Source organism: Gallinula chloropus (genome assembly GCF_964237585.1).
Source record: "Gallinula chloropus genome assembly, chromosome: 3".
In the NCBI taxonomy this organism is placed as follows: Eukaryota; Metazoa; Chordata; class Aves; order Gruiformes; family Rallidae; genus Gallinula; species Gallinula chloropus.
Genome location: NC_140087.1, coordinates 28,837,045 through 28,864,983, shown reverse-complemented (window position 1 = coordinate 28,864,983; position 27,939 = coordinate 28,837,045).

The following is a 27,939-nucleotide window of genomic DNA, read 5'->3' as shown; positions in this document are numbered from 1 at the left end:
CAGAATGCAAGGTCTGCATCCCTACCAGCAATGCACAACTAGACACAAGGCCATGAAACTCACCTGTCCAGGAAACAAATGGAAAGTGCTTCACTAATTAAGTAACACGGCATTCTATCCCTTCCTAGCACAACTCAAGGAAATCACTTCACTCAGACTCGAAACCACAACTTTGAAGTCACTGGACAAAACCATTAATATATTTTGTGATTTCTGTACCTTAACATTCACTTTTTCATTCCCAGAATAGCATGCATTACAAGTAGCCAGTTCCTCACATTTTCTACCACCCCACTTGTGGTGGTTTGACCCTGGCTGGAGGCCAGATGCCCACCAAAGTCGCTCTATCACTCCCCTTTTCAGCTGGACATGGGAGAAAATATATATTGAGAGGCTTAGGAGTCAAGATAAGGAAAGGAAGAGATGACTCTGCAATTAGTGTCATGGGCAAAACAGACTCAACATGGAATAAAAATAAGAAAACCATCTAATTTATGACACTGCACTGCACACCCAGTGACACCAGAGTCAGAAAATGAGAAGCACAACCAGATCTTAATGCACCTTCCTCAACCCCTCCCTTCTCAGCAGGCTCAACTTCAGTCATGATTTCACTCCCTTCTTCCCCCCCACCGTGGCACAGAGAGGGGAAGGGAATAGGGGAATGGGGGTTTCAGTCAGTTCCTCACCGGTTGTTTTCCTTCTTAGCTGGGCAGGGGACAGACAACGTCACAGTCCTCATACCCTTCCCCTGTTCCAGCATGAGGTGCCACCCAAAAAAGCCTTCATGAACTTCTCCAACATGAGTCCTTTCCCACAGAGCTTCAGCTCTTCACCAGCTCTTCTATGGGGTAGAATCACAGAATCATAGAATGTCTCTCAGTCTCTCAGGACCAGACTGCTCCAGCCTGGTCCTCCACGGAGTCACACACACTACCACCATGACCACCCCCCACAAAGCTGTTCCTACATGGATCTCTCATCTCTGTGTCTCTTTCTCTCCATGGGCTGCAAGTGCTGGCAAAGGCTTGCTCCTGTGCGGGTCACAGTGCCTGCTGCATGTCTCCACCTGCTCCAGCATGGGGCCTCTCCACGGGCTGCAGGTGGGGTCTCATGCTTTTCCATGGGCTGTGGGGGGACACGCGCTCTACCATGTGTTTCTCGTCGGGCTGCAGAGACATCTTTCTCTCCATCACCTGGGGCACCTCCTCCCCCCTTCACTGGCCTTGGTGTCGGCACAGTTTCTTAGATTCTCTCACTCCTTTCTCTGGTGGAAAAAAGCAGCTACTAGTGTCTTTTTCTCTTCTTAAATATGATTCCCAGAGGTGCTGTGACCATCACTGATGGGCTCAGCCTTGGTCAACAACGACCCCAGCCTTGAGCCGGCTGGTGTTTGCTCTGTCAGACCTGCAGAGAGCTTCTAGCTGCTTCTTGCAGAAGCCACTCCTGCACCACCCCTCCTCCACCAGAACCCAGCTATGCAAAACTACACCACCCTTTCAATTCTGCCTGTAAAGGAGTGGTGTTTTCACTAGCTGACCAGCCACTCTGCCACCTGACTTAACGTGACAGCCATTCAAATCTGTCACATTTCAGGAGTCATTGGATGTTGCTCTCTGATTAGTAAACAGATGTTATCAACACCCCACAACAGGCAGACACTGCGCAAGGCATCTCGTTTAGAAGAAAGAATGATTTAAATAGATCTTACAGAAATGTTAAGGAATGCTGTGAATATATTCAATATTGAATTCGCTTCAGTGTGGGAACTGAATACTTTGCTACGTCTAAAGAAAAATTACCTGCTATAGTTACTGTGGATTTTATTCCTTATTTAATAGAATTTGACTTTAAAATGACAACCAAAAAGTATTTCATTCCCATACTCAGATTTTATATAAACACTTTATAAGCTCCACTCCACTTGTAATCTGTAAGAGATGCACTTAGCCTTCAAGGAGAAAATCCCAGTTCTGTTTCAGTCCATATGGCAAACCTGCACCAAGACCCTTTTTCCTCTTTAAATTTCCATGTCCTCATCTGCAAAATTCCTGCTACATTTCTTGCTTATTGTTTAATTTCGTCTTCTAAATAATTTGATGAAGCCCCTCAAAATAAGTAAAATTTATTCAGAATAGCCTTTATTTTGACCAGTTTTGATCCCTTTCATCAGGTAATCCTTGATAATGTAATCACTGGGTATAGAAGGTTTCATTTAATAATGAAAGACAAAAATTCTAAAAGAGAGAGACAGAAGGAAGCTACTGGAAGACTGGAGTGATAATAAAAGATGACTACAACCCAAGTTGCATTACTTAGAGATTATTATTGATATTGCAAGAGCTACCATATGCTTTGCAAGCTGTGACAGTCACCCTTGTAGTCACATGGATGAAATGATCAACTGTTTTTTGCATTCAAAGTGATAGGAACAAACCTGATCCAAGTAAGAGAAGCTGCTGTGTAACATAGAGTACAGGGGCAGCATGTGGCTTAATTGCCGGTTTGGGGGAGAAAGGTTGCTTGGTTTGGTTTGGTCTGGTTTGGTTTTCCTTGATTTGGTTCGGATCCTTAGCTGAAGGGTCTGCATGCATCGAGTGCAACATTTATTTCCTGATGCATCACAGAGGAAAAAGCTATGTGAGTTCAGAAAATTGCCATTTCATGAAAACATGCTTATCCATCGTCACACGTTTGACACCATTAATGCTCGTGCTGCACTGTCATGCTCTTCGCACAACAATTACGAGGCTGGTCTGAGTGGCCGACAGGACTAAAGTCAATTGTCCAGGCTGTCCCAGTGGCATTAGAGACTCAATGCTTATATAAAGGTCTTGTCTTCTTATAGTCTGCTACAACCCCTGTGCTGCGTCCTTCAGACATGCTGGGGATGAGGTGGCTGTACCGCTTCCAGATGGGATATTTAATACCATCACAGTGGTCCTTCCTTTGCAATGGCATAGCTACTTCAGGAGGCACCAGAGTGCATCAAGCTTTGGCACACCTGAGTGCACCCTCGACAGACCTTGAAGCATGGATCGAAGGGTATGCCTCAGAAATCTCCCACTGACCTAATTTTGGATTCAGACCTGACAGGATTTTAATCCCCCCTGCAATCACAATGGCTGTGCTCTCAGCAGAAGCAATACACTCTCATTATTGGTGGACCTTCAGCTTCACAGACCATAACAGCATCGATCCTGTCACTGCACATACAGGAAGACCATGCAGGGGAATCTCTGCGTGGACAGTAACTCCTTGTGTTCCCTGTCAGTCCCAGGCAAACGAGACAGATACTGTTTCCTCTAGGACTTCTGGTCCAGTGTCTCCTCTCTAAAAGGAAGAATTATTTTGTGGAGGGCACAGGGAAAGGAGGTAAAAAGTCGAGATATGCACAGGTCTGTGGTCTGACCCCCAATTTTATAACATTTGCAGGAAACACGCTTCTAAGACAACAGATGAAGTGCTGGGCTTCACTCATTCTTTCCTCACCTGCTGGATCTTGTCATAGCTGAAATCAGGGGCAGCTCAGAGGGACTCCTTGTTCCATCTCCATTGCAAAGAGTGAGGCCTTGGGTAACTGGATATTTCTGCACTAAATCTGATTTCACAGCAATAGGAATGGGTCAGCCCTCTTCAAAGCAACATATCGTATCTATTTTGGGAACATAAAGCGAGGGAGACTTTATTTAACAGTGGAACTCACACAGGCACATCTTCTATTTACTCCTTTTTTATTTATTTACTCCTCCTACATGAGGTCATTGAAACTAGGAGGAACTTTACAAATCATTTCAGTTTTCACCATTACTGATTAATCATTAAACAGGAGTTGGAACTTCATATAAATAGACCTACATATCAACTGGAGCTTTAAATGAGATTATATCAATGCAGTAGAAGTAGAAAAACGTTTTTTCTTAGCGTCCCTCAGTTTAGTCTGAGAAAGAAGCACCAATGTTTTCCTTCTGTTTATACAGTTTTCCTATGTGATTCCCATGCACCAGCACTATTTTGCAGCACAGGAAAGGATGTGCATCTGAAGTATTTTGACTTGATTTTTCTTATTTTTATTAAATCACAAAAACTTTCACCAAATTTAGAGGGTTTTATTTTTTCCTAAATGTTTTGTTTACTCTTGGATGTAGTCTGAATTTAGGTGCAAGGAGGACCTGACAGAGTCCCTTTATATTACCTACATCTTCAACCAGCAAGAGAGCTGAGACAAAAAGTAGGCCAACTGTTTTTCTTAAGGTATAACTGTTCTTTTTGTCAAGCATGATCCAGTGTGGAAGTTTCATTTAAATGTGACCTGCAAAGCAAAAATGAAAAGCAAGCACAAACTTCTGCACTGAATACCTCCAGGCTGTGAGGTGCAAGAAAATCCAGAACAGAAACAGCTGTAATATTCTATTGCGGGGTGGGGGGGAGGGAAGATTCCTGGCATTAAACATCCCAACTTACTGTAGAGACCCCAGAATTCATCCTGTGTTGACTACCTCAGTTGAAATGAGAATTTGTGGAATCACTCTCTGAATGTCCACACTGTCACATGCTGCGATATTTTTTTTTTCAGTGAACTAAACACAAAAGAAAAAGGTATTCAAAGTTCTTCAAAAAATATCTGTGATGAATGCCTTTTCTGCCTAGTCTAATGTGTGGCCTGGGAAACCCTGGGAGATCCTAGACTATATGTGAAAAGTGTGTGAGGGAGAAGTGAGTAAAGCAAGACTGGTGTCAGTACATTAAAATCCAGTATCCAAAGTCTGTATCTCATGCAGGAAATGTATAGAAGCATCTCAGTAGAAACAGATCATAAAAGCTTTGGTCCAGTTTCTGCAGGTGCCAGCACTCGGTGCCCAGTCTATAATGCTGAAGCTGGAGCAAAATTGTCCATATCAGAATGGAGAAACTTCTCCCATTCCTGGGGGAAAAAAAAGCAAGCAGAATTGAGTAGCAGATGCTGTAGGTAGAAGAGAATTGTGTAGATATTGACAAGTATTGCCTGTTTCAAACAAGGTGGGGGAGTTGGTAAGAGGCTGAAAAGACCCACACTCATTTACAGTGTTGAAGCAATGTTTTAAAACATTGGGAGCAAGACTGGCAAAATTTGGTAATTCAGATTTAGCCCTTTGATAGTTAAATGGAGATAGTCTGTGTAAATGAATTCGACCGCACCTCCCAGGGCTGTAGAAGGAACCACTTTCACCCATGTGATGTGGGGAGAGGAACTAACATCTGTGTCCTTGGGAGCATCAAAGCAAGTGCTTACATAGAGAGCAGTCCCTTTCTCCATTGAAACTTGGGTCTCCCATCCCCCATCCCAAAATCAGAATCTGCAGTGGTACCTCCATGAACATGCCTGTAGTATTCCCACCCATGTGTCATTTGCTGACACTAATTGAAAACAGGGACCTTGACAAAACGGTCTACATTGAGAGAAAGAAAACATTAGTGTCATTGTGATGCTAATAGAGGATGCTATAGTTAGACCCAGAGGAAAGGGAAGGGGGGGTTATGTGTATGCACCTCTTTCGATTCATCCATGGTACTTCCATACATTTTTCATTTATAGAAAAGAAAAATGGTCTTTTTTTTCAAATTACCTTGATAATGCCAAAAAAAAGAAAAAAAAAAGAAATCAAAAAAGAAGTATCAGGCATGTGTTCAAATGTTTCAGGCTTTCCACAGTTAAAAGGAAGCTGAATTTAAACTAAGGAAAAGTACAGGTTTTTTTTTTGTTTCAGCCTGTCCTTGAATCATTCTTTTAAAACACCAGCTCATTATCGTCAAAGTCCTAATTTTAAGAATATCAGACTCCATGGGGGTTTCATTGCCTCTTTGCTATTCATTTCATGAATGGTCCAGACCTTCATTTTGATCAGCCAGGGACTTCTGGGAGCGCACCTTGAGGTGAAGGTGGACATACATAGCTTTCCCGCTATCGAGTTAGATTCCAAGCTGTCATAGTATATAAGAAGCAATTCCTGGAACAAACTGCCTCAGATATCCATAGGGAATACACATATGTGATTAACCCAACTGGCCACTGGGTGTGACCATTGCACCACACAAAAGCATCTGAGACTTTGCCAAAGACAGGTCTGGAAGTATGGGAGCTAGAAAAAAAAAAAAACCACAAGGCTTTGAGGTGTGAGTAGACAACAGCACTGTCAAATAACTTTCTGTGCATGGTTTTCATGTGCTTACTGAACAACGTGGAACATCTCTCAAAAGCCAGACATAAAGCATTCAAAATCATGATGTAAAAAAATTCGGTGAAAATCACATTAATTACATTACCAGAGTCCTTTATCCTTCTCCAAAGGAAAACTGGTAAGTCCCTTAAAGCTGCAGGTGTTTGGCTCCCTGTCACTCGAAACCACATTAATAGAATAAGCACATTCACAGTCAGAATGGCTTAACTAGGCAGTGTCCATTAGCTCTCAGTTACCTACCTTGCAGCCAAAAGGGTGATATCTGCTGAAAAGAAGAGGAAAAATAAAGTCTAAGATGGATTATTGATAGTTATTTTTCTTCAAATCTGGGTTCTGCAAATATGAGAAAAAATTTTGTCCACAGCAACCCAGCCCCATCTGTGGCATTATGTAGCTTATACCAGCCCACTTCAAAATATTTCCCAATTTTATGTGCTAATTTATAGCATTTCTACAATAGGAAAGCCCCTAAAATTCTCTTTTACATGACCTATATAGTCTTTCATATTCTCAGTGCAGATACAGATGTACACACCAATTTGCAAGGTCTGTTTTCCTGACCACACTCAGGTTCAGTAGCGAAACGTTTGCATATTCCCTTGAGTCAGGTTGAAGTTCAGTAGTACCAGACCCTGATCAAAGAGTCAATGGTAGAATAACATCACCTTGATCTCTGAAAAACCTGTCAGTCCTGAGATTGCTCGAGCTTACATTGGTTACAACTACCTCGACAGGCAATAACTGAACAAAAAATCGCCGAGAGTGTAACTGCTCTTTGCCTTTCCTTCATCCTTGGGTTAATACCCAGTGCCCTGATCAGTGGGTATCAACCACAATGTGTGATACAAGGTCAGTTCTGCCAAAACAGGAGTTTTCCCATGCAGGAGGAATCTGAAGCTGTGCTTGTGGAAACCTTCATTGCATACAAAGCAAGGGTCTGAATTCAGATCTGCCTTTCAGATCATATATGAATGGGCATGCCGCTGCCCAGAAGTGCAGAGTGCATCACTGACTTCTAAAGGGGTCTAAAAATCAGTGTGTGCTGTATTTAAAGGGAAGGGTAAGCAGTAGGAGAAGAAAACCTCAGTTCCACACTTCTCCATACCTTTATTTCTGATTTTTTAAAAGGTATACTTCAGTTAAAAATTAAGCATGACATAATAATAATAATAATAATAATAATAATAATAATAATAATAATAATAATAATAATAATAATTTCTCCATATCTAATGGCTCATGCTGGAAATTATCCACAGTTCTCAGACTCCCTGTGTTTTTACACTAAGTGAGACATCTGGCATCTCCCTGAATTTGTGATGAGCTGCCAATGTTTTAACAAGGGGCATTCAGCAAACACCAACTTTCCCTATACATCCATGCTAAACCTTAAACGGGGATTCTGTGAGTTAAGGGCTATGGAAACTATTCATTTGTTTTCCCATTTAAACAAAAATGCTTTCTCATAACCCTGGGCTAGGAAGGAGCAATTCTACTTGACAAATAAACAGAATGTTCTTGCTGGAAAGCTACAGTTTCTATCCGAAAGCAAAACACACTGGCTATATTGCTAGCACGGTGCACAGCTCAACCCCTGTGCAATTTCAATGTAAAAAGAGAGAAGGTCTTCAGAAAATTCCTCACCCTTGGTGAAATCTACTGTATTCAAAGGCGAGGGGCGGTGTGGGGGGGGAAAGCACTCTTTTCTGAAGAGTCTTCATGGTCTCCAGGCACAATACTCTTTATAAGACAGGAAGATTTAGTAGTATTCAAAAAGGAGAGCAAGCACCCTCAGCAGCGGAGGAAAACACCTACCCATCTTTCAGTTTGGCTCTAAGGGAGTCCTGACAGCACCGTTTCCTCAAGCACCTCCTTCCTGAAGAGCCTCTGTGTGTGTGTGTGTGTGTGTGTGTGTGTGTGTGTGTGTGTGTGTGCGCGCGCACGAGCACATGCAAACAATATAATCAAGAATTTTTGTCACCTCAGAAAACAGGTGACAACAGTTCCTTTTGTCGACCCATAGCATTCAATATACCGGGCTGAGCAGCACCATGCAGTTGTGACCACAGCCTGGGGACACTCCCAGCCACACAAGGCCATCCCCGCTGTGGCGTACAGCTGGGCAGCAGCAGTCGTTCACCCACCACAACTTCAGCTTCACTAATTGTAGTAAGAAGGAAATATGGACAGGACAAAATAAGCACAGTCATACATCTGTCTGAGAGAAGAAACAGGAACCTAAAAAGTGGCATCTGAGGTCCATTCCCTTGTCTGGTGATGCCTTGACCACACCATCGACAGGCTCCTTATGGACAAGGTGCAGAAGGCTTCTCTCCTTCTCCAGCAGCCAGTTTAGGAGTTTTCAAGGAAATTACTTGCTTGAATCCCATTAAATGGGTTTTGTACCTTTTGTGTATCACCACTTATTTAGTACCTTATAAGAAAACTTCTACAATAGGCTGGATTTTAACTGAAAGTAAAAGGTTGTGTGTCTCACCGCCAGCCCTCGGGAGGTGCTCAGAATCTTGATTTCCTTTACCTGTACGTTTCAATCATTTCAACTAACTCATAGGCTACCAGGGTCAAGAGCTTTGAAAAAGGATGCAAAAAGTTGTGCTCAGTGTATTTTCTCTCATCAGAGTTTCCATGGCACGGTATCTAACAGACGTTTGGTAGGATTAATGTGCTAGTGATAAAGCGGTAGCCTAGAGACACGATGATACCGCAATTGTGCCACAGAAAATCAGACTGTATGAAACCAGAGACCTGTTTTTGAGATTTGTGCAGTATTAGAATGGCTGGTGCACAAGCAGTTCTTCAATCTTTGTCTTTGGTAAACTGAGTTTATTTTGACAAATAAACACCCAAAATGGAGGATAAAAAAATCAACTGAAACCCAAGCAAACCCAACCAACCAAGCACAAGCCAGACACACACCTGAAAAACAAAAAAGAAAAAGAAACCCCTCCCAGGCCCTGGTTCTTCCGATCTTTTCCATATCTGTTCCAGTTCTAATTGAGCCATCTTATTTTATACCCTTCACAGGGATCTGATTTTTTTTTGATGTTTTATGGGTGAGTGATAGGAGAGAAAACAGTAATTCCAAAACAAACCTTTCCAAAAATACTTTGTCTCTAGACAATTATTCATAATAAATTTTGAATAGCTGCATGGTAGAATCTATTTAGTACATGCCCTAACTTTTGGGAGAGGAGCTTTTGTGTCACCAGACTTGAATCCTTGGGAGACATCACTGAAATACAGAAGTTTCATATTTCATGATGAAAATTTTGAAATATTCCCAGCTGCACTATTATGTCAGGTCCTTGGAGCAACAATCTGTAACTCCAGGCAGGAACAAGGGAGGCAGAAAATTCTACACCTCACCTTTTTTTCGTATTTGTGCCTGGGTCTTACCCATGAATTAACATTTCAATGCTTGAAAAAATATTGTCTTCCCTACAAAAGGATGGAGATGCTGAGGCAAGTATTAGGATGTTAGCTGTGAGCCAATTAAAAACACAATCCCTTACAGTTAATTTCCATACTGAAAGAAAATGAGTTACCAAATACAAGACTAAATAGCACATAAAAACCCTTTACTATCAGAAGAAAAAGAGAAGGAATCAATAGGCTAATGAATTCACAGATTTGGAGTCAAATTTTCTGCTAGTATAAATCCCATATAATTCTGTGAAGTACTGTCATGAGAGAATTTCACATTGGTGCAAAAGTTTTATTCAACAGACAGAATTTATTCCCATTTCAGTCATCTGCAAGCATATAACAGAAATCAGTTGGAGTGGGATCAAGTCCAAGTATAAGTGGAGGGAAACAAAATTTTGCTATTCTCCACTGCCATAGGAAGCTATTTCAGCCCCTGGTTTTCCTGACATCTGCACATAAGGGATGAGGGATAGTGGAAGCTTGATGGAAAATAATCTTTATCAGGTTTTCATCAGTCTGAGGGGGAAAGAGCATGTCTTGCTGTGGTTGTGCTCCAGCCTCCAGCAAGCTGAATGTTACAGTGTTTTAGGAGAATAGTCTTCTGTAAAACACTGCAGAGCACATCGGGGAAAACAGCGAGTGAATTATATTTGTAGTAGAGGTCCTTTGCTCTTTGCTGCTTTCATTTTGTTTTGAAAAGAAGGAACAGAGGCTTCAGCAATACCTGAGGACCACTAACAGTCTCATACTCCCACTTCACAAAGAATTTAGTCATTCAGATGCTCCGGTTTTGCAATCGCTGCCATCATGAGCTGGCAGATTAGCTGTCTGGTTTCCTTTTAACATGTGTTTCATTTCAGAAGTATCACCACAAGGTCCAGTTTCCAAGATTTCAGTTTCTTTAAAAACACCTTTGTATTTTCATCTTTTCTGTTCATTTGTGGGTTTGGTTTGGGGTTTTTTTTGTAAATTTGTTTTGCCTGTATTTCACGTGTCTAAGCTTCTTTTGTTATACTTCATAGAATCACAGAAGCACAGCATGGTTTGGGTTGGAAAAGACCTCAGAGTCCGTCTAGTTCCACCCCCATGCCATGGGCAGGGACACCCCCCACTAGACCAGGCTGCCCAAAGCCTCATTCAGCCTGGCTTTTCTCAGATAGGACAACCAGAAATGAATGTAACAGCCTAGCTGACAATACAACACTAATATATATACAATGGTTTTACAATTTTTTGTATTATTCTAACGTTTTATCTGGATTTCCAGCTATCACATCTCACTGAGTGGATATTTTGCTGGGCTGTCTGTAGAGATTCCCTGTTCTTTTTTTCCTGGTGATGGTCATGAATCCAGTACTGTCTGTGAGCATTTTAATGTGCACTATCTTGCATTTACCAACCCCGAAATTCATCTGTTTCTCTTCTGATTACCTGCATATTTGTAAGGTGTCTGAATCATTCCTCGTTAATACTAACAGACATTAATGTCTGCAGCATCTCTCAATTTAATCACCTCATCGTTTCAGGTCAATTGTTTCAAACAAGTTTCTTAAAAACAAACAAACAAAAAGCCTGAAATCTGAGTGTGCAATTGCTCCTTTTGTTCTCCTCTTCCCTGTTTTTTTTTTCTTTCACCTTTACCTACCCTTCACCTTTGCTCCTTTAGGCTCTAAAAACTTCTCCCAAATGCTCTGTTTCAAAAAACTAAAGGAAGGGAATATTAGCATCACTGGAATAGGTAACACTTGTCTCTTAGTTGTTTGTCAGGTATTTGAATTCAGTGTGTATTAAATAAAAGGAGCGTTTTTCAACAACTTAAAAATGTTTCCCTTCTCAGCTTATGGATCTGCAGTACTTTTGATGTTGTCGTAATGCTATGAGCCCTGAAGACACAGAGTAATTTGAGTCTGATTTAAAACAATAAAACGTGCATTTACATAAAAAAATGTCCAGTTACATTCCAATTCCTACTCATTTGTAATTGAAAAAACTACTGAAAACTTACAGCAAAATCTTTCCCCTTGTTTGGGTTGAAAACTGTGCTATTTAATTGTGATAAAAAAAGGTATATAGTATGTTTTAGGATAGGATGAACAGAAGTCTTATAATCTATTTTTTATTGTGGCCAATGCAATGAAAAGTCACCAAAAAAAAATAATCTTGAGAGATGTGATGGTTGAAAACATTGTTCACTGAACTTGCTAAATTCCATGTAATTTGCACTATCTCCGATTTTAGAGAAACTAGGGGCTTTACGAAAAGAAAAAGCAAATAATTGCCTCCAGCAGGCCAGGCACTTACTGGCACACGCCGAACAACCTAGTCTTTATCTCCAAGTGCACACATCAGGCCACATGGCACTCGATTCATCTACAGCCCCACTGCCTTGCTTGTTCAAATGCCATTATATTTTACTCCAAATGAAAATAGGGTTTGATTTACAATCATAATAATGATCATTTATGCAGCATTTTTCAAGCAGGAATGGCAGATCACAAGATAAACTCAGAACTATTTATATAAGGATTGCTTTGCCAGTATGTAAGCCTACCGAAAAGAAAGGTGATAGCCTTCAAACAACAGCTGGACAAATATTATCCAACATATACATTACCTTAATTAATTTTTACCTTTTTTCTCAACTAATTTATTAGAGTAATTCTTCTTCTTGCAGTAACCAACCAACTGCATAGCTCTGCAAATACTGCTCATGGAATAAATCACTTGATAGATAATGACGATTTTCATAGAAACATTTACTTGGCAAATATTTTTTCTGATAATTGAGGAGCTCAGCTTTAAAACTCATGCAATAACATTGCATAGTCATTCTAGACAAGCATAAAAAATACCTTCAAGTGAAATCATAGGAAGAATTTTACACAGCAGGAAGTAATTACCCAAATGGAAATACAACTATAATGGTGAGATTAACACTTTTACCTGGTGAAAAGTTGTCCATGTTCTTTAATTGTTAGATATGCTCTAAGATCTTGCCTTATATCTCATCAAAAGAATCTTTAACCAGGTCTATATGTACTTCTAAAGAAATTTTCTCTTTTCAAAAGGCTTGGCTTGCTCAAGATTTTAGCTGAACAAATCCCATTAACAGCAACAAGAGTCACTGCTAAATCCCCCATGCCCCAGAATGGAAACAACAGTGTAAGAAATACACAAGTTTGTACTCCTCTGAAAGTGTATAGATGCAAGATAGAAAGGAAACAGCTGCTTCTGTCACAGGCGTGTGATTGTCTTAAAGTATCATGGAGGGAAGGGAAGGGAAGGGAAGGGAAGGGAAGGGAAGGGAAGGGAAGGGAAGGGAAGGGAAGGGAAGGGAAGGGAAGGGAAGGGAAGGGAAGGGAAGGGAAGGGAAGGGAAGGGAAGGGAAGGGAAGGGAAGGGAAGGGAAGGGAAGGGAAGGGAAGGGAAGGGAAGGGAAGGGAAGGGAAGGGAAGGGAAGGGAAGGGAAGGGAAGGGAAGGGAAGGGAAGGGAAGGGAAAAGGTGGATGCACATGAAAAGTAAAACAACAAAACAAAGGTGACCACCAATATCTTGTACCAAATACACCTGCATTTTGTGTTCCAAAGGAATTCTCCAGCCTGCCTGGCCTCATCTTTTTTTCTTTTGATGTTCTTTCTGGAGTTGGCTCTTATCTAAGCAGTTCACGCATCCCTATTGAAATACTCAAAAATGGAGCAAGGTGTGAAGAGGAACAGAAGATTAAGCAGGGCTGCAGAAAATACCCATTTATTCATCTTTCAAAAGCAGTAGAAAGGGAGTCGAGCACATCTTTATTCTTGTGTGAGAGGATGCTATTGTTCATCTTGTTCTAATTATGAAATTTGAACTTAAAAGGAAGAAAGAGAACACCCCTCTGACAGTGCACAGTACATATTTTCCGGAAATAATTCTTATAGAGATATATGTCAACCCTGCATATCCAGGAATGACCCAACAGTCACAAAGCAACACACAGAAGCATTTGATACAATCTACAAAGCTGCACTTCTTGATCTATTTGTGTTCCAGACAGATTAGAGAACTGTGTGGCAGAAGAAGAAAACACAGCTAATCTTTCGTGACTGCTAGACAGTGCTGTAGAAATGTAATTGCAGAATCAGAAACTCCATGAAAAGAATGCCATGCCATTTACCACAATTCAAAATGAATCCAATTATTCCTTAACCACACTAAAGGGCATGTTCCTCAAGCACAAATAAAAAGAAAACTGTAAGAATCAGGTCTCCACTGAAAATCCATGCAATTGGTAGAGTGAATATTTTCTTAAAAAATAAAAATATATCAGGAAAACATTGAAATCCTTTCCACTCCTGCAAGCCACAGGTCTACTAACATTGTCATATCTGCTAGAAAATGCAATCATTCCTATTAGCCTGAAGTCTAAAGGATGGGAAAAGAAGGGCCAGTGTTGTCCAATCATCTTGAGTAAGTCTGAGTTCATTGCCTTCCAAAGGGCTCTTCTGCAACTCTTTGATTCAGATATAAGTGGCACTTTCATCGCTAAGTGCTTGAAATGAGGAGAGATACAAAGGGGCTGAGGATGTTAGCTCAGAGCAAGGTACTTCTCTCTTCTTCTGTCTAGTAATTGAGTGTGACATTGACAGTTTTGTGAGTCTTTCTTGTGCATGTTTGGATTGGAAACAATAACATCTGCAGGTTTTAAAAGCCATGAAGTAAAGTTGTCATTAGCTACTGCACACCCAACAATAACTCAGGACAACTTGCTTGCCTGCTCAAGTATTTCCACAGGCTTTAGATAGGTGGGGAGTTTTCCCCCTTTGTCTTCCTGCCCCCACACCCACAACAGACTGGATTAAGGATTGTAATACCAACTGGGATACATTGGAAGAGTGTAGATGTTCTTATTTGCAGTTGAACGAAAATTAGTTTCTTATTTCTGTTCCCCAACTCGTAGTAGCTTCTCAGTCGCATCCTCTTGTCTAGGGTTAGATCTGTCTTGCTTCTGCACACAGCTGAGAAACACTGTTTATTTGCTCCTTCATTCAGAGCTGTTACGCCATGCTCACGAAGTGTGAGATTCACACAGCTGAATCCTGCTCCAGGTTGGGTCTGTGTAGCTTGCACCTGTGAGCACTGCACCTTCTTTTCCACAACAATTCACATTAACAGAGAGTACAACCCTGGCTTTCATTCTCATGCAGGCAAAAAATCCACAGAGGGGGAGTCTTCTCCAATGAGCCTTCACCTGAGTGTTAGTAACATTCATTGCCTTCCACCGATCATGTTTTCAGGAGAGGAATGGTCGCTAATAAATCCCTCAGTTCTTTTCTGTCTCTGAGTCTGAATATCCTCCTTCAGAAAATCTGAATTGCAAGTCTATTCCGTTAGCCTTAGTTTGGAGTAAATTTCTTCTACTGGGTACATATGATCCATATACCCTTCGTCCATAATCATCTTCTGCGACTCCATTGAATTAGGTCTTTGCCTATCAGCTGCCTGGAGAACACATTTGTATTCCCACAGAATAAGTTGAGAGAAGTTGACTTGTTTTTCAAAAATGAGAGGCTCCATTATTATACAAGCTTTAGACAAAAGTTGCCTGGTAGAGTTGGAGCCACTTTACAGTATGAACAATTTACATTTTATTGTTAAAGGAAAACAACAACACTGCAAAACTGAGAAAGAAGGTCTAAATTTACTCAGTAGAATCCAAATATGGAAGATACTATCTACCTGTGGGTAGACAATGCTGGAACAGAACTGGCTTCCTACTATGATAGTAGGGTTCTTATTATGATATTGGCTTCCTACTATGATATGTGGGTCAAAAATCTTGCACATCCCTTCTCTCCTCTGTGCAGGACTGTAGTCTTCTTCATAGCAGCCAACCCTAGTTTTCCAAGTGAGTTCCCTGCACAGGGCATATTGCAATGTCTGGGCACATTTAGAAGGACCATCAGGTCTCAGAAGAACTACTAACATAAAAAACACCTTACCCAAATTCCAGAGTATTGGGTCTATCTCAGGTCACCCTTCTGACTGTGCAGGGAAAGTACTTGATCACAGTTGTCCAGTAAAAACACTCATGGAGTGATGATGTTTTGCAGTGCTTGTATCTTGTTAGCAAAGGCTCCTTTTATTCCCACAGATATAGCCCAACCCAGCGGAGAGGGATTAGAAATCACTGTGGTACTTTCTGATATTCAAAGTCCATTTTATGCCAGCGTAGAGAAGGTTTTGATAGGAAAATGGATCACTGATAAAGCTGGCTCATCTGTAATAGGCATCACTGGAGTTTCAGTTACATCCCTGCCCATGCAGCATAGCTGACCTAGTATGAAAATCTCCTTCCTTAAAACAGAGGTTTCCTGTTTACTTTCTGAATCAGCCTTTCTTCAAAATGCTCATAAAAAGCTAACACAAAACAACTTAATAAGCTCTGTGACACCAACATAAGCCCCAGTCTTCTGTAGGAATCATACCAAGTATAATTATAAGTAATTATTATCCCACACACTGTCTGAATTCAGAACAAAATTCCTTAACACAGAATTTGATTGGAAACAATTTAAAAACATGAGGTATATTCAATTATCTGTAATAGGATAGTTCCCAGAGGCTCTAACCGAGATGGGGATCTTCTTGTGATATACTTTGTAGAAACACATGGTAGGAGACAGTTGCCTCAGCTTACAGTCTAGCTGATTAGGGTAGCAGCAAATGAGAAAGAGAATAGATTGAACAGTTTGACCCTGCTCAGTACCTCTGCGGTAAACAGGACTCAGCTCCCTTGATTCCTCTTTCAGCTGCTACTTTTTGACCATCATGGGCTTTGCACTGCAATGAGGGACCGACTGTCGGGATGGATACATCCATGAGCATCTATACACAACCAAGTCACTGATGGATGTTATGTGAGTGAATGTGAATACACTTGTAGTTCTGAAATAATGTACCTAAAAACCCCCAAACATTTGCTTGGACTACAGAGGTACTCAACGTTTCTCTTAATGTCACAGTCCAGTGAAATATCATAAAAGGTAAAGGAAATTTATTTGGAAATAAATCAAAGAAAATATCATCAAAATCATATGCCAGTACAGAACACCATGTGGTAGCTTTTAAACCAAAGGTGTCAAGCAGAACATGACATCAACATAGAAAATGAACATTTCCAAATTTCATCACCTACTTCCTATCCAAGAGAATGTGTCTAGCCAGCTAAACCTTTCCATTCTCAAATGTGATTAGCCCAAATTTGGTATAAATAGAGCAATCCCAAAATAGTATAAATAGAGCAATACAACAGTTACTGGCCCACACAACAGCTGGACCAGATGGCATCTCTATACATTTTTAAACAATACAGTGTAATACTGTATTAATACATCCTCTTGCATAAGTATATGTAGAGATACAAGACAATAAAATACTTGACACTAATTCTGAGGAAATCAGCATGGAAAATAACTTGCCTTCTAGAGGCTAGCAAGAGCCCTCAACAGTGATAGCAAAATATTGTTATATATTGTTATATATCTGTGATAAAAGATTTCTACCTCTTTGTCTGACATTATTCTCATTGACTTGCTAAGTATTGCTTAACAGTGTGCCACCAACATCAATATTAAGGAGTTGTTAAATATTCTACATTATTTATAGTATGAAAATATGAATAGCTTCTCAGTCTTGCATCCACTAAGCTCTATGGAGTCTCCTCGAACTACTTACTGTACCCTTCAGAAGTGATAACACTTTGGTTTGGAGGTTGAATGCAGCTCTTTTGCCAGCAGCCTCTATCTTGCTACTTTGCCACCTCCAGTCTGCCTGAGAGAGACATCCACCATCTCTCTCCTCCATGATACTGTTGGCACCTGCACCGATCCTGGTACGACCATCGGACCATCCTCCTGCAGACCAGTCCCAGGTGATGTTTTTCAGACACTTCCATTTCTCCAGACCCGACTGACAGCCATCTGTCTGCTTTGCACCAAGGGCATGTAGGTATCTCCTGACTGTGCAATACTTCCTGACAAATTAAGGAAGTAAATAAAGTGAGTGAATAGGTAGAGAAAGCTACACAATTTTCTTGCCTTTCTAAAGCCAGTATGTGAAAAGTACTTTTTGTTCCACTGCGATAGCCCAGTCAAACCAACCATGCATTGTGTTTTGTTCCTAATATATGTCAATATCCAGCTGAACTCATAAATCTCTGTCTTGTCTAATGAAGATTTCTGACATGCCAAAGTTAGCCGCTGGCTCAAAATATCTCACAAGGAGATAAAATCCTATAGATTTCAATTTGAAAAGAATTTACAGCAGCTCCTCCACAAGCTGTCCTGCCCTCCCTCCAAGAACCAGCTTCCCTCCAGCCCCATAAAACCCCCTCCTGCCTTTGTCACCCAACCCCTACCCTGCCTCTGAAGCACACGATTTGCAGAACTTGTTCGGTGTCCATAATTCAGTTGGATGCCTAAACTCTTAAATAAAAATTTTCAGGACAGTAAGTAAAAAGAATAGAAATAAGTCAAAAACCTGAAACATCAAAAGCTCATCTGGTTTCCAGATTTAAGGTGTCAGGCACTGCACTTTGACTTTCCTTCATCACATGCTTCAGAAGAACACAACCCACACTAATAAAAAACTGGGAACACAAACAAAATTCGTTTCTCAAAACCCCCAAACACTTTAGTTCTTAGTTCAAGGATCTGTTTGTTTGCCTGCTTAAACTGAGAGAATCTGAATAAAAGGTTTAAGGGGTTTTGTTGGGTTTTTTTAAGAATTCCCTGCTGAAAATAAATTCTCTTTTCTAACAAATCCTGCCTGCCAACTAGGTGTGCCATCAGTTCAATGGCAAATTTGTGACAGACCATCTTGCTGAAATTTTGGCAGTGCACTGCTACATGTGAGCATTCACAGAACACCAACGTTTTCTAGGCTCCCCGCCAAATGAATGCTTGGGAGAAGGTATGTATATACTGCATTCCTGCAGTCTTCAAAGGATGAGCTTTGAATTACCTGAATTGTTTTGAGTTTGAGACATCATTAGGTTATATTAAATTACAAAATATGTAAATATAAGAGCCTGTGCTTGCTTGAACTAGCATCTCTGCCACTTTTACCTTTGTGACTTTATCTGTGATGACATTTGCTTTTTTGTGCTCTTCTATTTAACCGTTCTTCCTTTTTTTTTCTCAGACTTGATTTTCAGCTCCATTGTTTTGCATTTTGCTTGGTTGCATAAAAGGTGCATACATCCTGTGCAGTCTGTGAATGAGATTTTTTTCCAAACATTATTTATTTCAGGTCTTCACAGCATTTTTTAAGGCTTTTTTAACTTCCTTCTTTTTTAACCCAAACTATTTGCTACCTTCCAAGGATGTCACCCCAGCCTCCTCCCCCTCTCCTTTCTATTTTTATCCCTCTGGTTCCGTTGCCTCAATTTCCCCATTTATATTATCACCATGCTTCTCTAACACCAGCTACTTAGAGAATCAATTTTACCTCCAGGAAGCTGAACTAAAACTGGAAATAAATTGGTTTGAATATTTTATTTTTCTTGAATAGGAGCTGAGGCTACATAACTATTTTGAAATGTTATTGAGCTCAAAACTGTATCAAACCAGAATGGTTCCTGTTGCCACAGAATCCAAACAGAAACTGAACCAAAAGATGCACTGGTTTAATTGCCCGCCCACATACACATCCGGAAAGCTTGCCTACCCTCTCTTCCCAGTCTCACATGCCATCACTGCTATTATTTTTTGCCATTCTGTCATCCCTCATCTCATATCAGTTGTTATTCTCTATTCTCACCCCCAGCCACAGCTGTCTCTGGAGTGCATCTTTTCCTTATCTTCCACATTTCAGTCCCCCTAGACCATGACTCTCACACAGACCGGGGATGTCTCTGTGTCTAGTGCTGTTTTGCCAACAGCCTCTCCCACTGGGATCCTCACTGAGATCTTCTCTGCTTCCATTTATAACTGTTCCTCTTTTCCTACTCTTTCTCCTTTGAATGGATCTGCAAATGAGTTATTTTTACTTCTTTCCCTCTATGTCTCTATCACCTACATCAATTTTCCTTCTTCACCCCTGTTTCCCCAAACTCTATGATAATAGAGGACACCTGTTCTGAATAATAGAATGGTTGAAAGGACCTTTAAAGATCATTTAGTCCAACACCAATATTATTTCCAGGTCTATTTCAACATTGTCCAGCAGTGTCTCAGAAAAGCAGTCACACACTTTTTCAAGGACTTCCAATTCTTTTTTGGCCACTGAGGAAAATTGCCAGGGGTGACAATATGTCTGAGCTCTCTTTCCCTTTCTTTCACTCAGACAGGGCATTCAATCTGGCTGAGTTGGATATACATACAAGGCAACCATCTTCTCTGCTTTCCATTCTCATCAAAACAACAGAGCAGGTTTGTGATCTGAATGAGTTGGGCTGCTTAGACAGTACCTTCTGTCTGTCCTCGCATCAGCCCTTCATGTTTTTTCACCAGTAAGTCCCGTGTCCCTTCCCTGTAGTATTTCCAAAGATGTACTGTCTACTCTGTCCCTCACACACAGCATTTTCCTTACCCATATCTATCCAGACCAATGCTTTAAAGACCATCTCTTTCATTTTTGGTGGAAGGTTCTTCATGCATTATCCCCATGTCTTACCATCTCTTACTTTGTACCAAGAGTAAGTCTCTTAAGAGGCTCCCACCCACAAAATTTTTGACTAGGAAGCTTGAAAGGTTCTTAGAATGAATTTTCAAACACATTCATGCTTTGCTTTCCACTCTTCCAGAAGCTGAGGAGCAACACTCTGTAAATATCTACAAAACAATTCATCATCCTCCTTTAGCATTGTCTTTAAAGCCCTCCTTTTCCGGAATGCCTACAAAAGACTTGACAACATTCAGACTTCTGGTATGCTGAGGTCACTGCCTATGATGCTGACTAATATTTTCTGTGTTTCCTGGTGCTTCTCCATCTGTCTGTCTCCATCTGTTGTTTCCTTGCTTATCCTTGTAAGCTGCTTGGAGGAGGGACTGACTTGCTGCTCCCTGCTTGTGCAGCTGCCACAACCCTGGGCCCTCGGCCAAGGCTTGTGCCCTTAGCTCCTCTGCTCTCCCTCAGACCACACACACTAGGCAGGCCCATGCCTTGCTGAGGATCTTCCTCCCTGTCATACTGGGGATTTCAGTCAGGCTGTTCTCAGGCTGGCTTGGGCAACGTATTACCTCCGGTGCCTTACGTTCAAACATTGCGTATCATCACCAGTGGAAGTTATTTTCTTGACCTCACTTAGGCAATATCACAAAACACCAAACAATTTGGCAGAATAAGACTCCCTCTGTGGAATAGCTTCCCCACAGCATGTGTGTGTCTCAGGGCCAGCTTTACTAGTCCATCCATCTAATTCACTCAGAAAATTACATTGAGAAGGTAGGACATAAAGAGACCCATTTGTCCGTTGCACTAATCTAAGCCTTTTTATTTGCTGCAGTATAAGTAGGGACCAGTGAAGAAAGATGATTTAGCATAAAAACCTGCCCAGCATGCTGATATGAAAACTATGAATAGATCAGTGTTAGACACGCAGGACAGGTCATGACAGTGTAATGGCTGTCAGAGAGGAGGCTGCTAACGCCTCAGTTGAACTAAATGAATTCTTCCCAGATCATGCTCTCAAAAAATTAAATACACTAAATAGAATTCTAGCAATAAATACAAAATTTGACCAGCTCATCCCAGAGTGGGTCATGCAGGAGAATGATGGCATGGATTCAAGTGAGAAGAGCCCTAGGATGCAATGCTAAGAGTGAAAGAAGGCAGAAGCTCACAGCTGGTGCCCTTTCTTCACAGGATGGCAAAGGTTTATAAACTTACCAGGAATCAAAACATGAGCATTTCTAGCTTCTGCAGCCTCCAATGAAGGGGAAACTTTAAAAATCTTTTTTGGACAACTGGACTCCAGAAATCCCAGATATCTAAAGGTGTGATGCAGAATATCATTAAGAAATCGTGTCCTGGTCTATAAAAAAAACTATGAAAATATAGTAAAGAAGCATCTACTGTGGGACAAATGAGACCGTACTCTCACCTGCATTCAGCAGTGTTCGATAACTTCCATACATGTGCTCCCTGTCCACAATATGGTGACAATACCATAGCCATACAGCTTCCTGCCTCATTCAAACTGAGTCTGCATGCATCCTGATGATATTTACCACAATATTTTTGATTACTGTCTCATATGGAAAACTGCTTGATTTGCAGCTTGCTAAATGCAATTGCTTTAACCCTATAAAGCCAAGTACTATTCTGTTCTCATTCAAATCCTCCTTGCAAATTCATTCTTCTGAGGATCACACATTTAACAGATGAAAAATTATAAGAGAGAGAAACAAAAGGTCTAACTGAACTCATTCCTCTGAGTTTCTTATGGCATGTCAGAGAATCCCAGAAAATAAGGTTGCAAAGGCCCTTGAGAGGACAGCAAGTCCTTTGGCCCAATTCAGCTGTGAATCAACCTTTCTTCTTAAAACGTCCCCATTGCAGTGCTTAGCTCTCAAGACAGCAGAAAAAATGTTCTGTCTTCTTGTTACAGTGTCAGGGCTTTCTTCATTTTTATAGAGGGCAGGGTATAATTTCAGGCCATGAAAAGAGAGCTATCACCAGTAGATTCTGTAAGTATCTGTGCTTTCCAAGTGCCTCCTTTTCGTTAGAAGGAAAGATTTTTTTTCTATTTCATCATTATTTTTCTCATATATTAACTAATGCTCAGGTAGATACTAACACTTTTATCCCCTTGAACATGTTTAGACAGGCTTTCAGTCCTTCATTCATATTATTTTCCACTGATATACAGAAGTGTTCCAAATTTAGAAGCACTTGGAAATGTAATTAATGCTGTTTGTCCTTACTGCTAAACAGAGAAGACAAATACTAGGACCTAGATAACACAGAACCCTTACTTCCCAGTTATTTTGTATGTAGTTCATAAATTCCTTAAAGCTATAGTTCAAAACTTTCTAAATAATGAGGTGTTTAAAATGCTTTAATCCTTAAACCTCTCACTAGATAAATTTTACAAGACCACCTAACCCATTTCTAGAATCAAGACTCTTCTAAAGGTTTCAGGTTAGATGTCCAAAGTGGGCACATCCAACACTTGTCATCACTGCTACCTTTTTAGGACTTTATGACATTAAATTAACGTACCTTTCTTTCTTGTTTTTAGGCTTCATCAAAAGCTTCTGCTAAAGGGCAGCAGTTCTATACTTTTAAAAACAGCATTCCAAGGAACCATTCAGAAGCTAAAAGTAAGAGAAAAAAAATGATGAGTGAGACAACAAAATGTCTAGTTAAACTCCTTGCTCTGGGTGTCTTGTGGCACCTCCACACAGTTGAAGAAAGTAAGGCCATGTGTGGTCTTGGAAGGAAAGCTAGTCCAGTGCCACCTTGGTAGCTGCAGGATATGGGCAAGCTGATCAGGATGCAAAACTGAATTCCTGATCTTTACATAGTTTGTAGTAGGGTTTTCAAGTCTCTTTATCCCACTTATTTTACATTTTGTAATGTCCCTTATTTGGGCATTAGCCCAAACTGTTTGCTAATATTCAGGGTTTCTGAGTAAGGGCCATTGGTGACAGCCTGTTTCATACAGATATAATTGTGAGGTATGGACACAAAGTCCTCCTCTCTACACACTGGGGGATTGCATGGTGGATGCCAACCTCAGCTCAAGTCCCACTGTGTGCAGAAGGGCCTCCAGGAGCACTTTCCTGGGGTCACGGTCCTGGGAGTTCCCTTCCTGGGTTCTTGGTTTTCTGTTCCTTTTTACGTTCTATTATTTTCTTGGTGGTCAGAGAAACTTGAGCTCTTCATCCCAGTGAAACTGAGGAAAGGTCTGTGCCCCCAGAGCTCAGGGAAAACCCATTGAAACATGGTCTCAGCTCCTCTTCCAGTTTTGCAAAGCAAAATTGGTGATTTAAGCACCAATTCTAATAGCACCTTCTGGCATTAAGCAAAGGGAAATTTAAGTGCTTTTACACTTGGCCTGGAAGATAAGCAGGCAGAACTCCATCCAGACACTGACTAGGGAGCAAACATGCTCTCCCTGGAAGCCCTCCAGCCTCCCCCTTCCCCCAGAGCTGTTCCAAGAAGAGCAAAGTCAGAGTTCGGATCCAGAGTTCAAACTATATCTAATTATAATCAAGCAACATTATTGTGGAAAGCTTATTCCAACAACATTTGGAAGTTTGTGAGGTAGCCAAAGCCTCCCTGAAAGTCTTCAGAGAATTTTGGCTCAACAAGGGGGTCAAAAAACAAAACCTTGTATAACAGCTCACCATTTGTTCTGCACTTTTAAATCCTGCCTCGGCACAGAGAGGGTAGTGACACAAAGAGATGAGGATTTGAACTCACAGCCTCAGAGTACACCAGCATTTTTTTCTTGCTTGATTGTGTACTAAAACTGCCTGTAAAGTCAATAACTTCCTATGGCTTCACAGCAAAGCGGAAAGATTAAAAAAGAGCCATGGTCCTTTGAAGATGTGGAAGGCAGTAAGTGAGCAGGCTGAATCCTCTTTGGATTTGAAAGTCTATGCAGTGCTAACAGTTCTGCTTTAAGGTGTCAAAATTGCCTTAAATCTTTACCTTTGTTATATCCTGCTGTTACAGACATATAATAGAATAGGCCTCTGACTATTGCAAACCATTTAGACAGCATCATTTTTCTTTCAACTTTTTTTGAAATACAGCTGATTAGCACCTTTTTTATTTCTTTGTTTGTTTAATCTGCAAACACTTTTAATTACTTTAATGAGAACAGCATGGCAATGTAACACGCAGTGTGTAACTGCACTAGATTTTACTGTGGTTGGTAGTAATTCACAAACATGAAGTCCCAAAACAAACTACATGCTTGGTCCTCTGTCTCTTCATTAGACTATGAATTTCCCACTAATATCAGTGCAAAGATGGAAATCTAAGAAGCTTTGGAGCAGAAACACTTTGTTATTCTGTGCTTGGAAAACCAGGCTGGTGTATTTTAAAGGGAAGAGGAAAAACCAGAAGGCAGATGGAGCAGGAAGTGTGGCACAGAGTGAGACATGGCTCATGCCACTTGGGCAGTAACTCAGTGCCCGTCACTCCAAAACTCCTCCTTATAAGAGTTGGTGCCCTGTCCCTGGTGTTTCAGCCCTTGGAGCTCCCAGGAAAGCAGGGAGAAGCTGAAACCCTGCTGCAGCGTGAGCAAATGTCCCAGGGCAGGATGAGAGCTGAGCAGAAAGCACCTTCTGAAACAGTTTCTCCACTGGGCTGGGTGCTGACCCTTCCCTTGTTTTGGTGCAAAGTCAAACAGGCTGGATAGGCCATCACCAAGGACTAAACCAGCCTGTTAGATGCCAGGCTGAATAAAGAAGAGTGTGAGATAGTAACTAGTAGCTGAGGGGTGACTTAAGGAGCCCTTTCTTGCTGTCTCCTCACTTCAGCCTGCTGCACCAGAGGCCAGCCAAGTGGATAGTCAAGTCCACCTCCAGGCGCAGCCATAGCCAGACGTGCAGTATGGACATCATAGAATTTTGTTCCCTTGGGCATCATTTCTGCAGTGACAGCACTGCCATCTTTATTTCCCCTCCTCAACTACTTCTTTATAAGAGGTTTTTCACACAGCTGGTGAGCGAGGCTTTTAACCTAGTGATACAGTTGCTATTAGTATTAGTAAGAAGGATTACTGCACATTCATTTGCTACATTCAAATAACAACATGCATGGTTCCTTTCAGTAAACCAGTTTCCTCCCACCACAGACATCCTTGGGCTAGTCCTGTGAATATTTCAGCCTCCTACCATGGCACCGTGAAGAGCTATTTTGGGCTGCATAGACACATTCTTGGCATCTGGTATCTTCCTTGAGAAACCCCGCTGTCTCATGGGGATTGTTGAATTAGTTTGAGGTATAGCTTGAGTGTTGCCCCTGAGCAGACTCCCATAAGTTTCTATCACAGATTAAACTGTGCTTTAAGCTCCAGGCAGCTAACTTAATGGAGGGCAGGGGATGGTAGATTGAAGCTCAAGTGTAGCTGACCTTCCAGCTCATAAAGCAGTGAAGACTTGACTATCCTGTGCTAATACAAACACTGCTGCTGACAGCACACAACCAGAGCTGCTGGCGTACGGCTGCAGAGGCAGGGGATGGCTTGACTTGGGGTGATGATGGGGTCCCTGTCCCTGGGTGACCCTCCCTGTCACACTGCACAGGATTCCGAGCCGCACGGCAGTCAGCTCCCCAGCCGCCACGGGGAAAGGTGCGTTCTCTGGGCTACATCATCGCCAGTGTCAGCTCACCTTAAAACACAGAGTCGTTAATTATTTATATTAGGCCTTTCTTGTTCTTTGGTCTGAGCTCTGAGCTAAACTGTTTCGAAATGGTAGCCTAGTTGCAGCTACTGCAAAGAAGGTGAACCTATGGCAGACCTTGAAATGCTTTGCAGGGAGGCACAATGTACCAGCTCTCCTATAAAGGTAACTATGTAACACTTACCATATACATTTTTTAATGAATTTTGTAAAGAAATAAAACTTACACAAATCACTGGCTCTCCTCAGCCTCCTGTCTGTCTGTCAGTCTGTTTCCCCTCATCAGTAACTTTTAAACATACTGAATAACTTCAAGCAAATTTGAAAATAGCATAAATGTCTTTGGGACTTGACAGGCAAGCTAAGAGAGATCTTCATAAAGTCCTAACCAAGAAAGAGACTGAAATAAGAGTTCATTTTTAATAGAAACCAGCAAACCCAAGTGCAAAACAAAAATAAGTAGGAATTCAAGCTTTGTAACTTCTGCTTTTTATGGAATTTCTTGCTAGGACTACAAGTGACACACACTGGGATACATGAGGAAAGACTCACAAGAATTAGGCACCTTATTAAGCACACAGAGCTTGACAAAGCAGCAAGCAGAGGGCAGGATGTGATAACCACATGCAAGTATCCAAAGCATTCAAACAACAGTGCAGAAAAGAAGTCATAATCACTGTGGCTCGTGGCTGGCCAAGTATGAACTCTTAATGGCAACCCACATACACTCCCACAGCCCTCTGTGAAGCTGCCGGTCTCAGTAGTGGAACACACACGTTTCACACAAGCAGGAGAGGAGACCAGCACAACCTGTAGTGCCAATGTTAAAATTCACATCTGAAAGGGATCAGGACGATCAGAAACTCTGCATCCTGGTCTAAAATCTGCTCACTCTGTCAGATGTCTGTCCTTCACCCTAAAAACCTCATCTACAAAACCAAGTTAATTTGGCTCTTGAGACTGCAAGGAAAACCCAAGATAAGCAGTCATATACCTCAGACAGATGTGGTATAAAACCTTGAAAGCACAGAAAGTGATGGCTTCAATCTTTCTAGGGCATGGAGACCCCTCCCCCTCAGCCCTGTGACTTACTCCTGAGATGCAGAGCCAAGCCTCTCGGTCCCTTTCTGAGCACAAGTTTCAATCCATAATACACCTTCAGTCACAAAACACCTTGTTGCACAAAGTTTTCTCACCGACTCCCACTTCTCACCAGATTTATTCTCTTCAAATTGTACAGCCCAAGCTCCAGTCCAGGCATCTGCATGCCAGCATTGTTTTGTCTGCCTGAGGTTAACTTTCTTAGTGCTCTCTAGTCTTCACTCAGTCCAGGAAAATAATCCCCAGGGATTTCACAATCTCTTTGCTGTAGTGGCATTTCCAGTTTCTGACTGTGGAAGAAATATTGATGTGAGTTCCTTGAAACCCTTTCCCTATGAAGTGTCAATAATTACCATCTTGGCATACAGAAAGGAGACTTTGGCAGGGTGCCCAGTAACATCAAACAGGCCTGGAATAGTCACAAGAGCTCAGTTTTCTGTAACAGTACCTGACATGATTGTAAGAAATCACACAATTGACTTCTAGGAATTTGAAGAAAATATATATTTCTTGATTAATTCTGATCAGCATCATAAAACCTATCCTTTTGATAGTGGCTTACCAGAATTCAAATGTAAACTATGACTTCTTTCACTACCCTATTTAACTGCTATTTCAGTTATGAAAGCATGCTTTTCCTATTGGTTATGTTCACAAAAAAAGGCCTTGACTGTAACATTCTTGATTTAACTTTATAGTTCTAAGTGCTATGAGGTTGTAAATAAAGCTGTATAAAACTTCCTTCTGATGCACAGATTTTGTCTGAATGTTTTTTCCCATTTTAAGAATGACAAAAACCTCAAATGCAAGAATTACATACTGAAGACAAA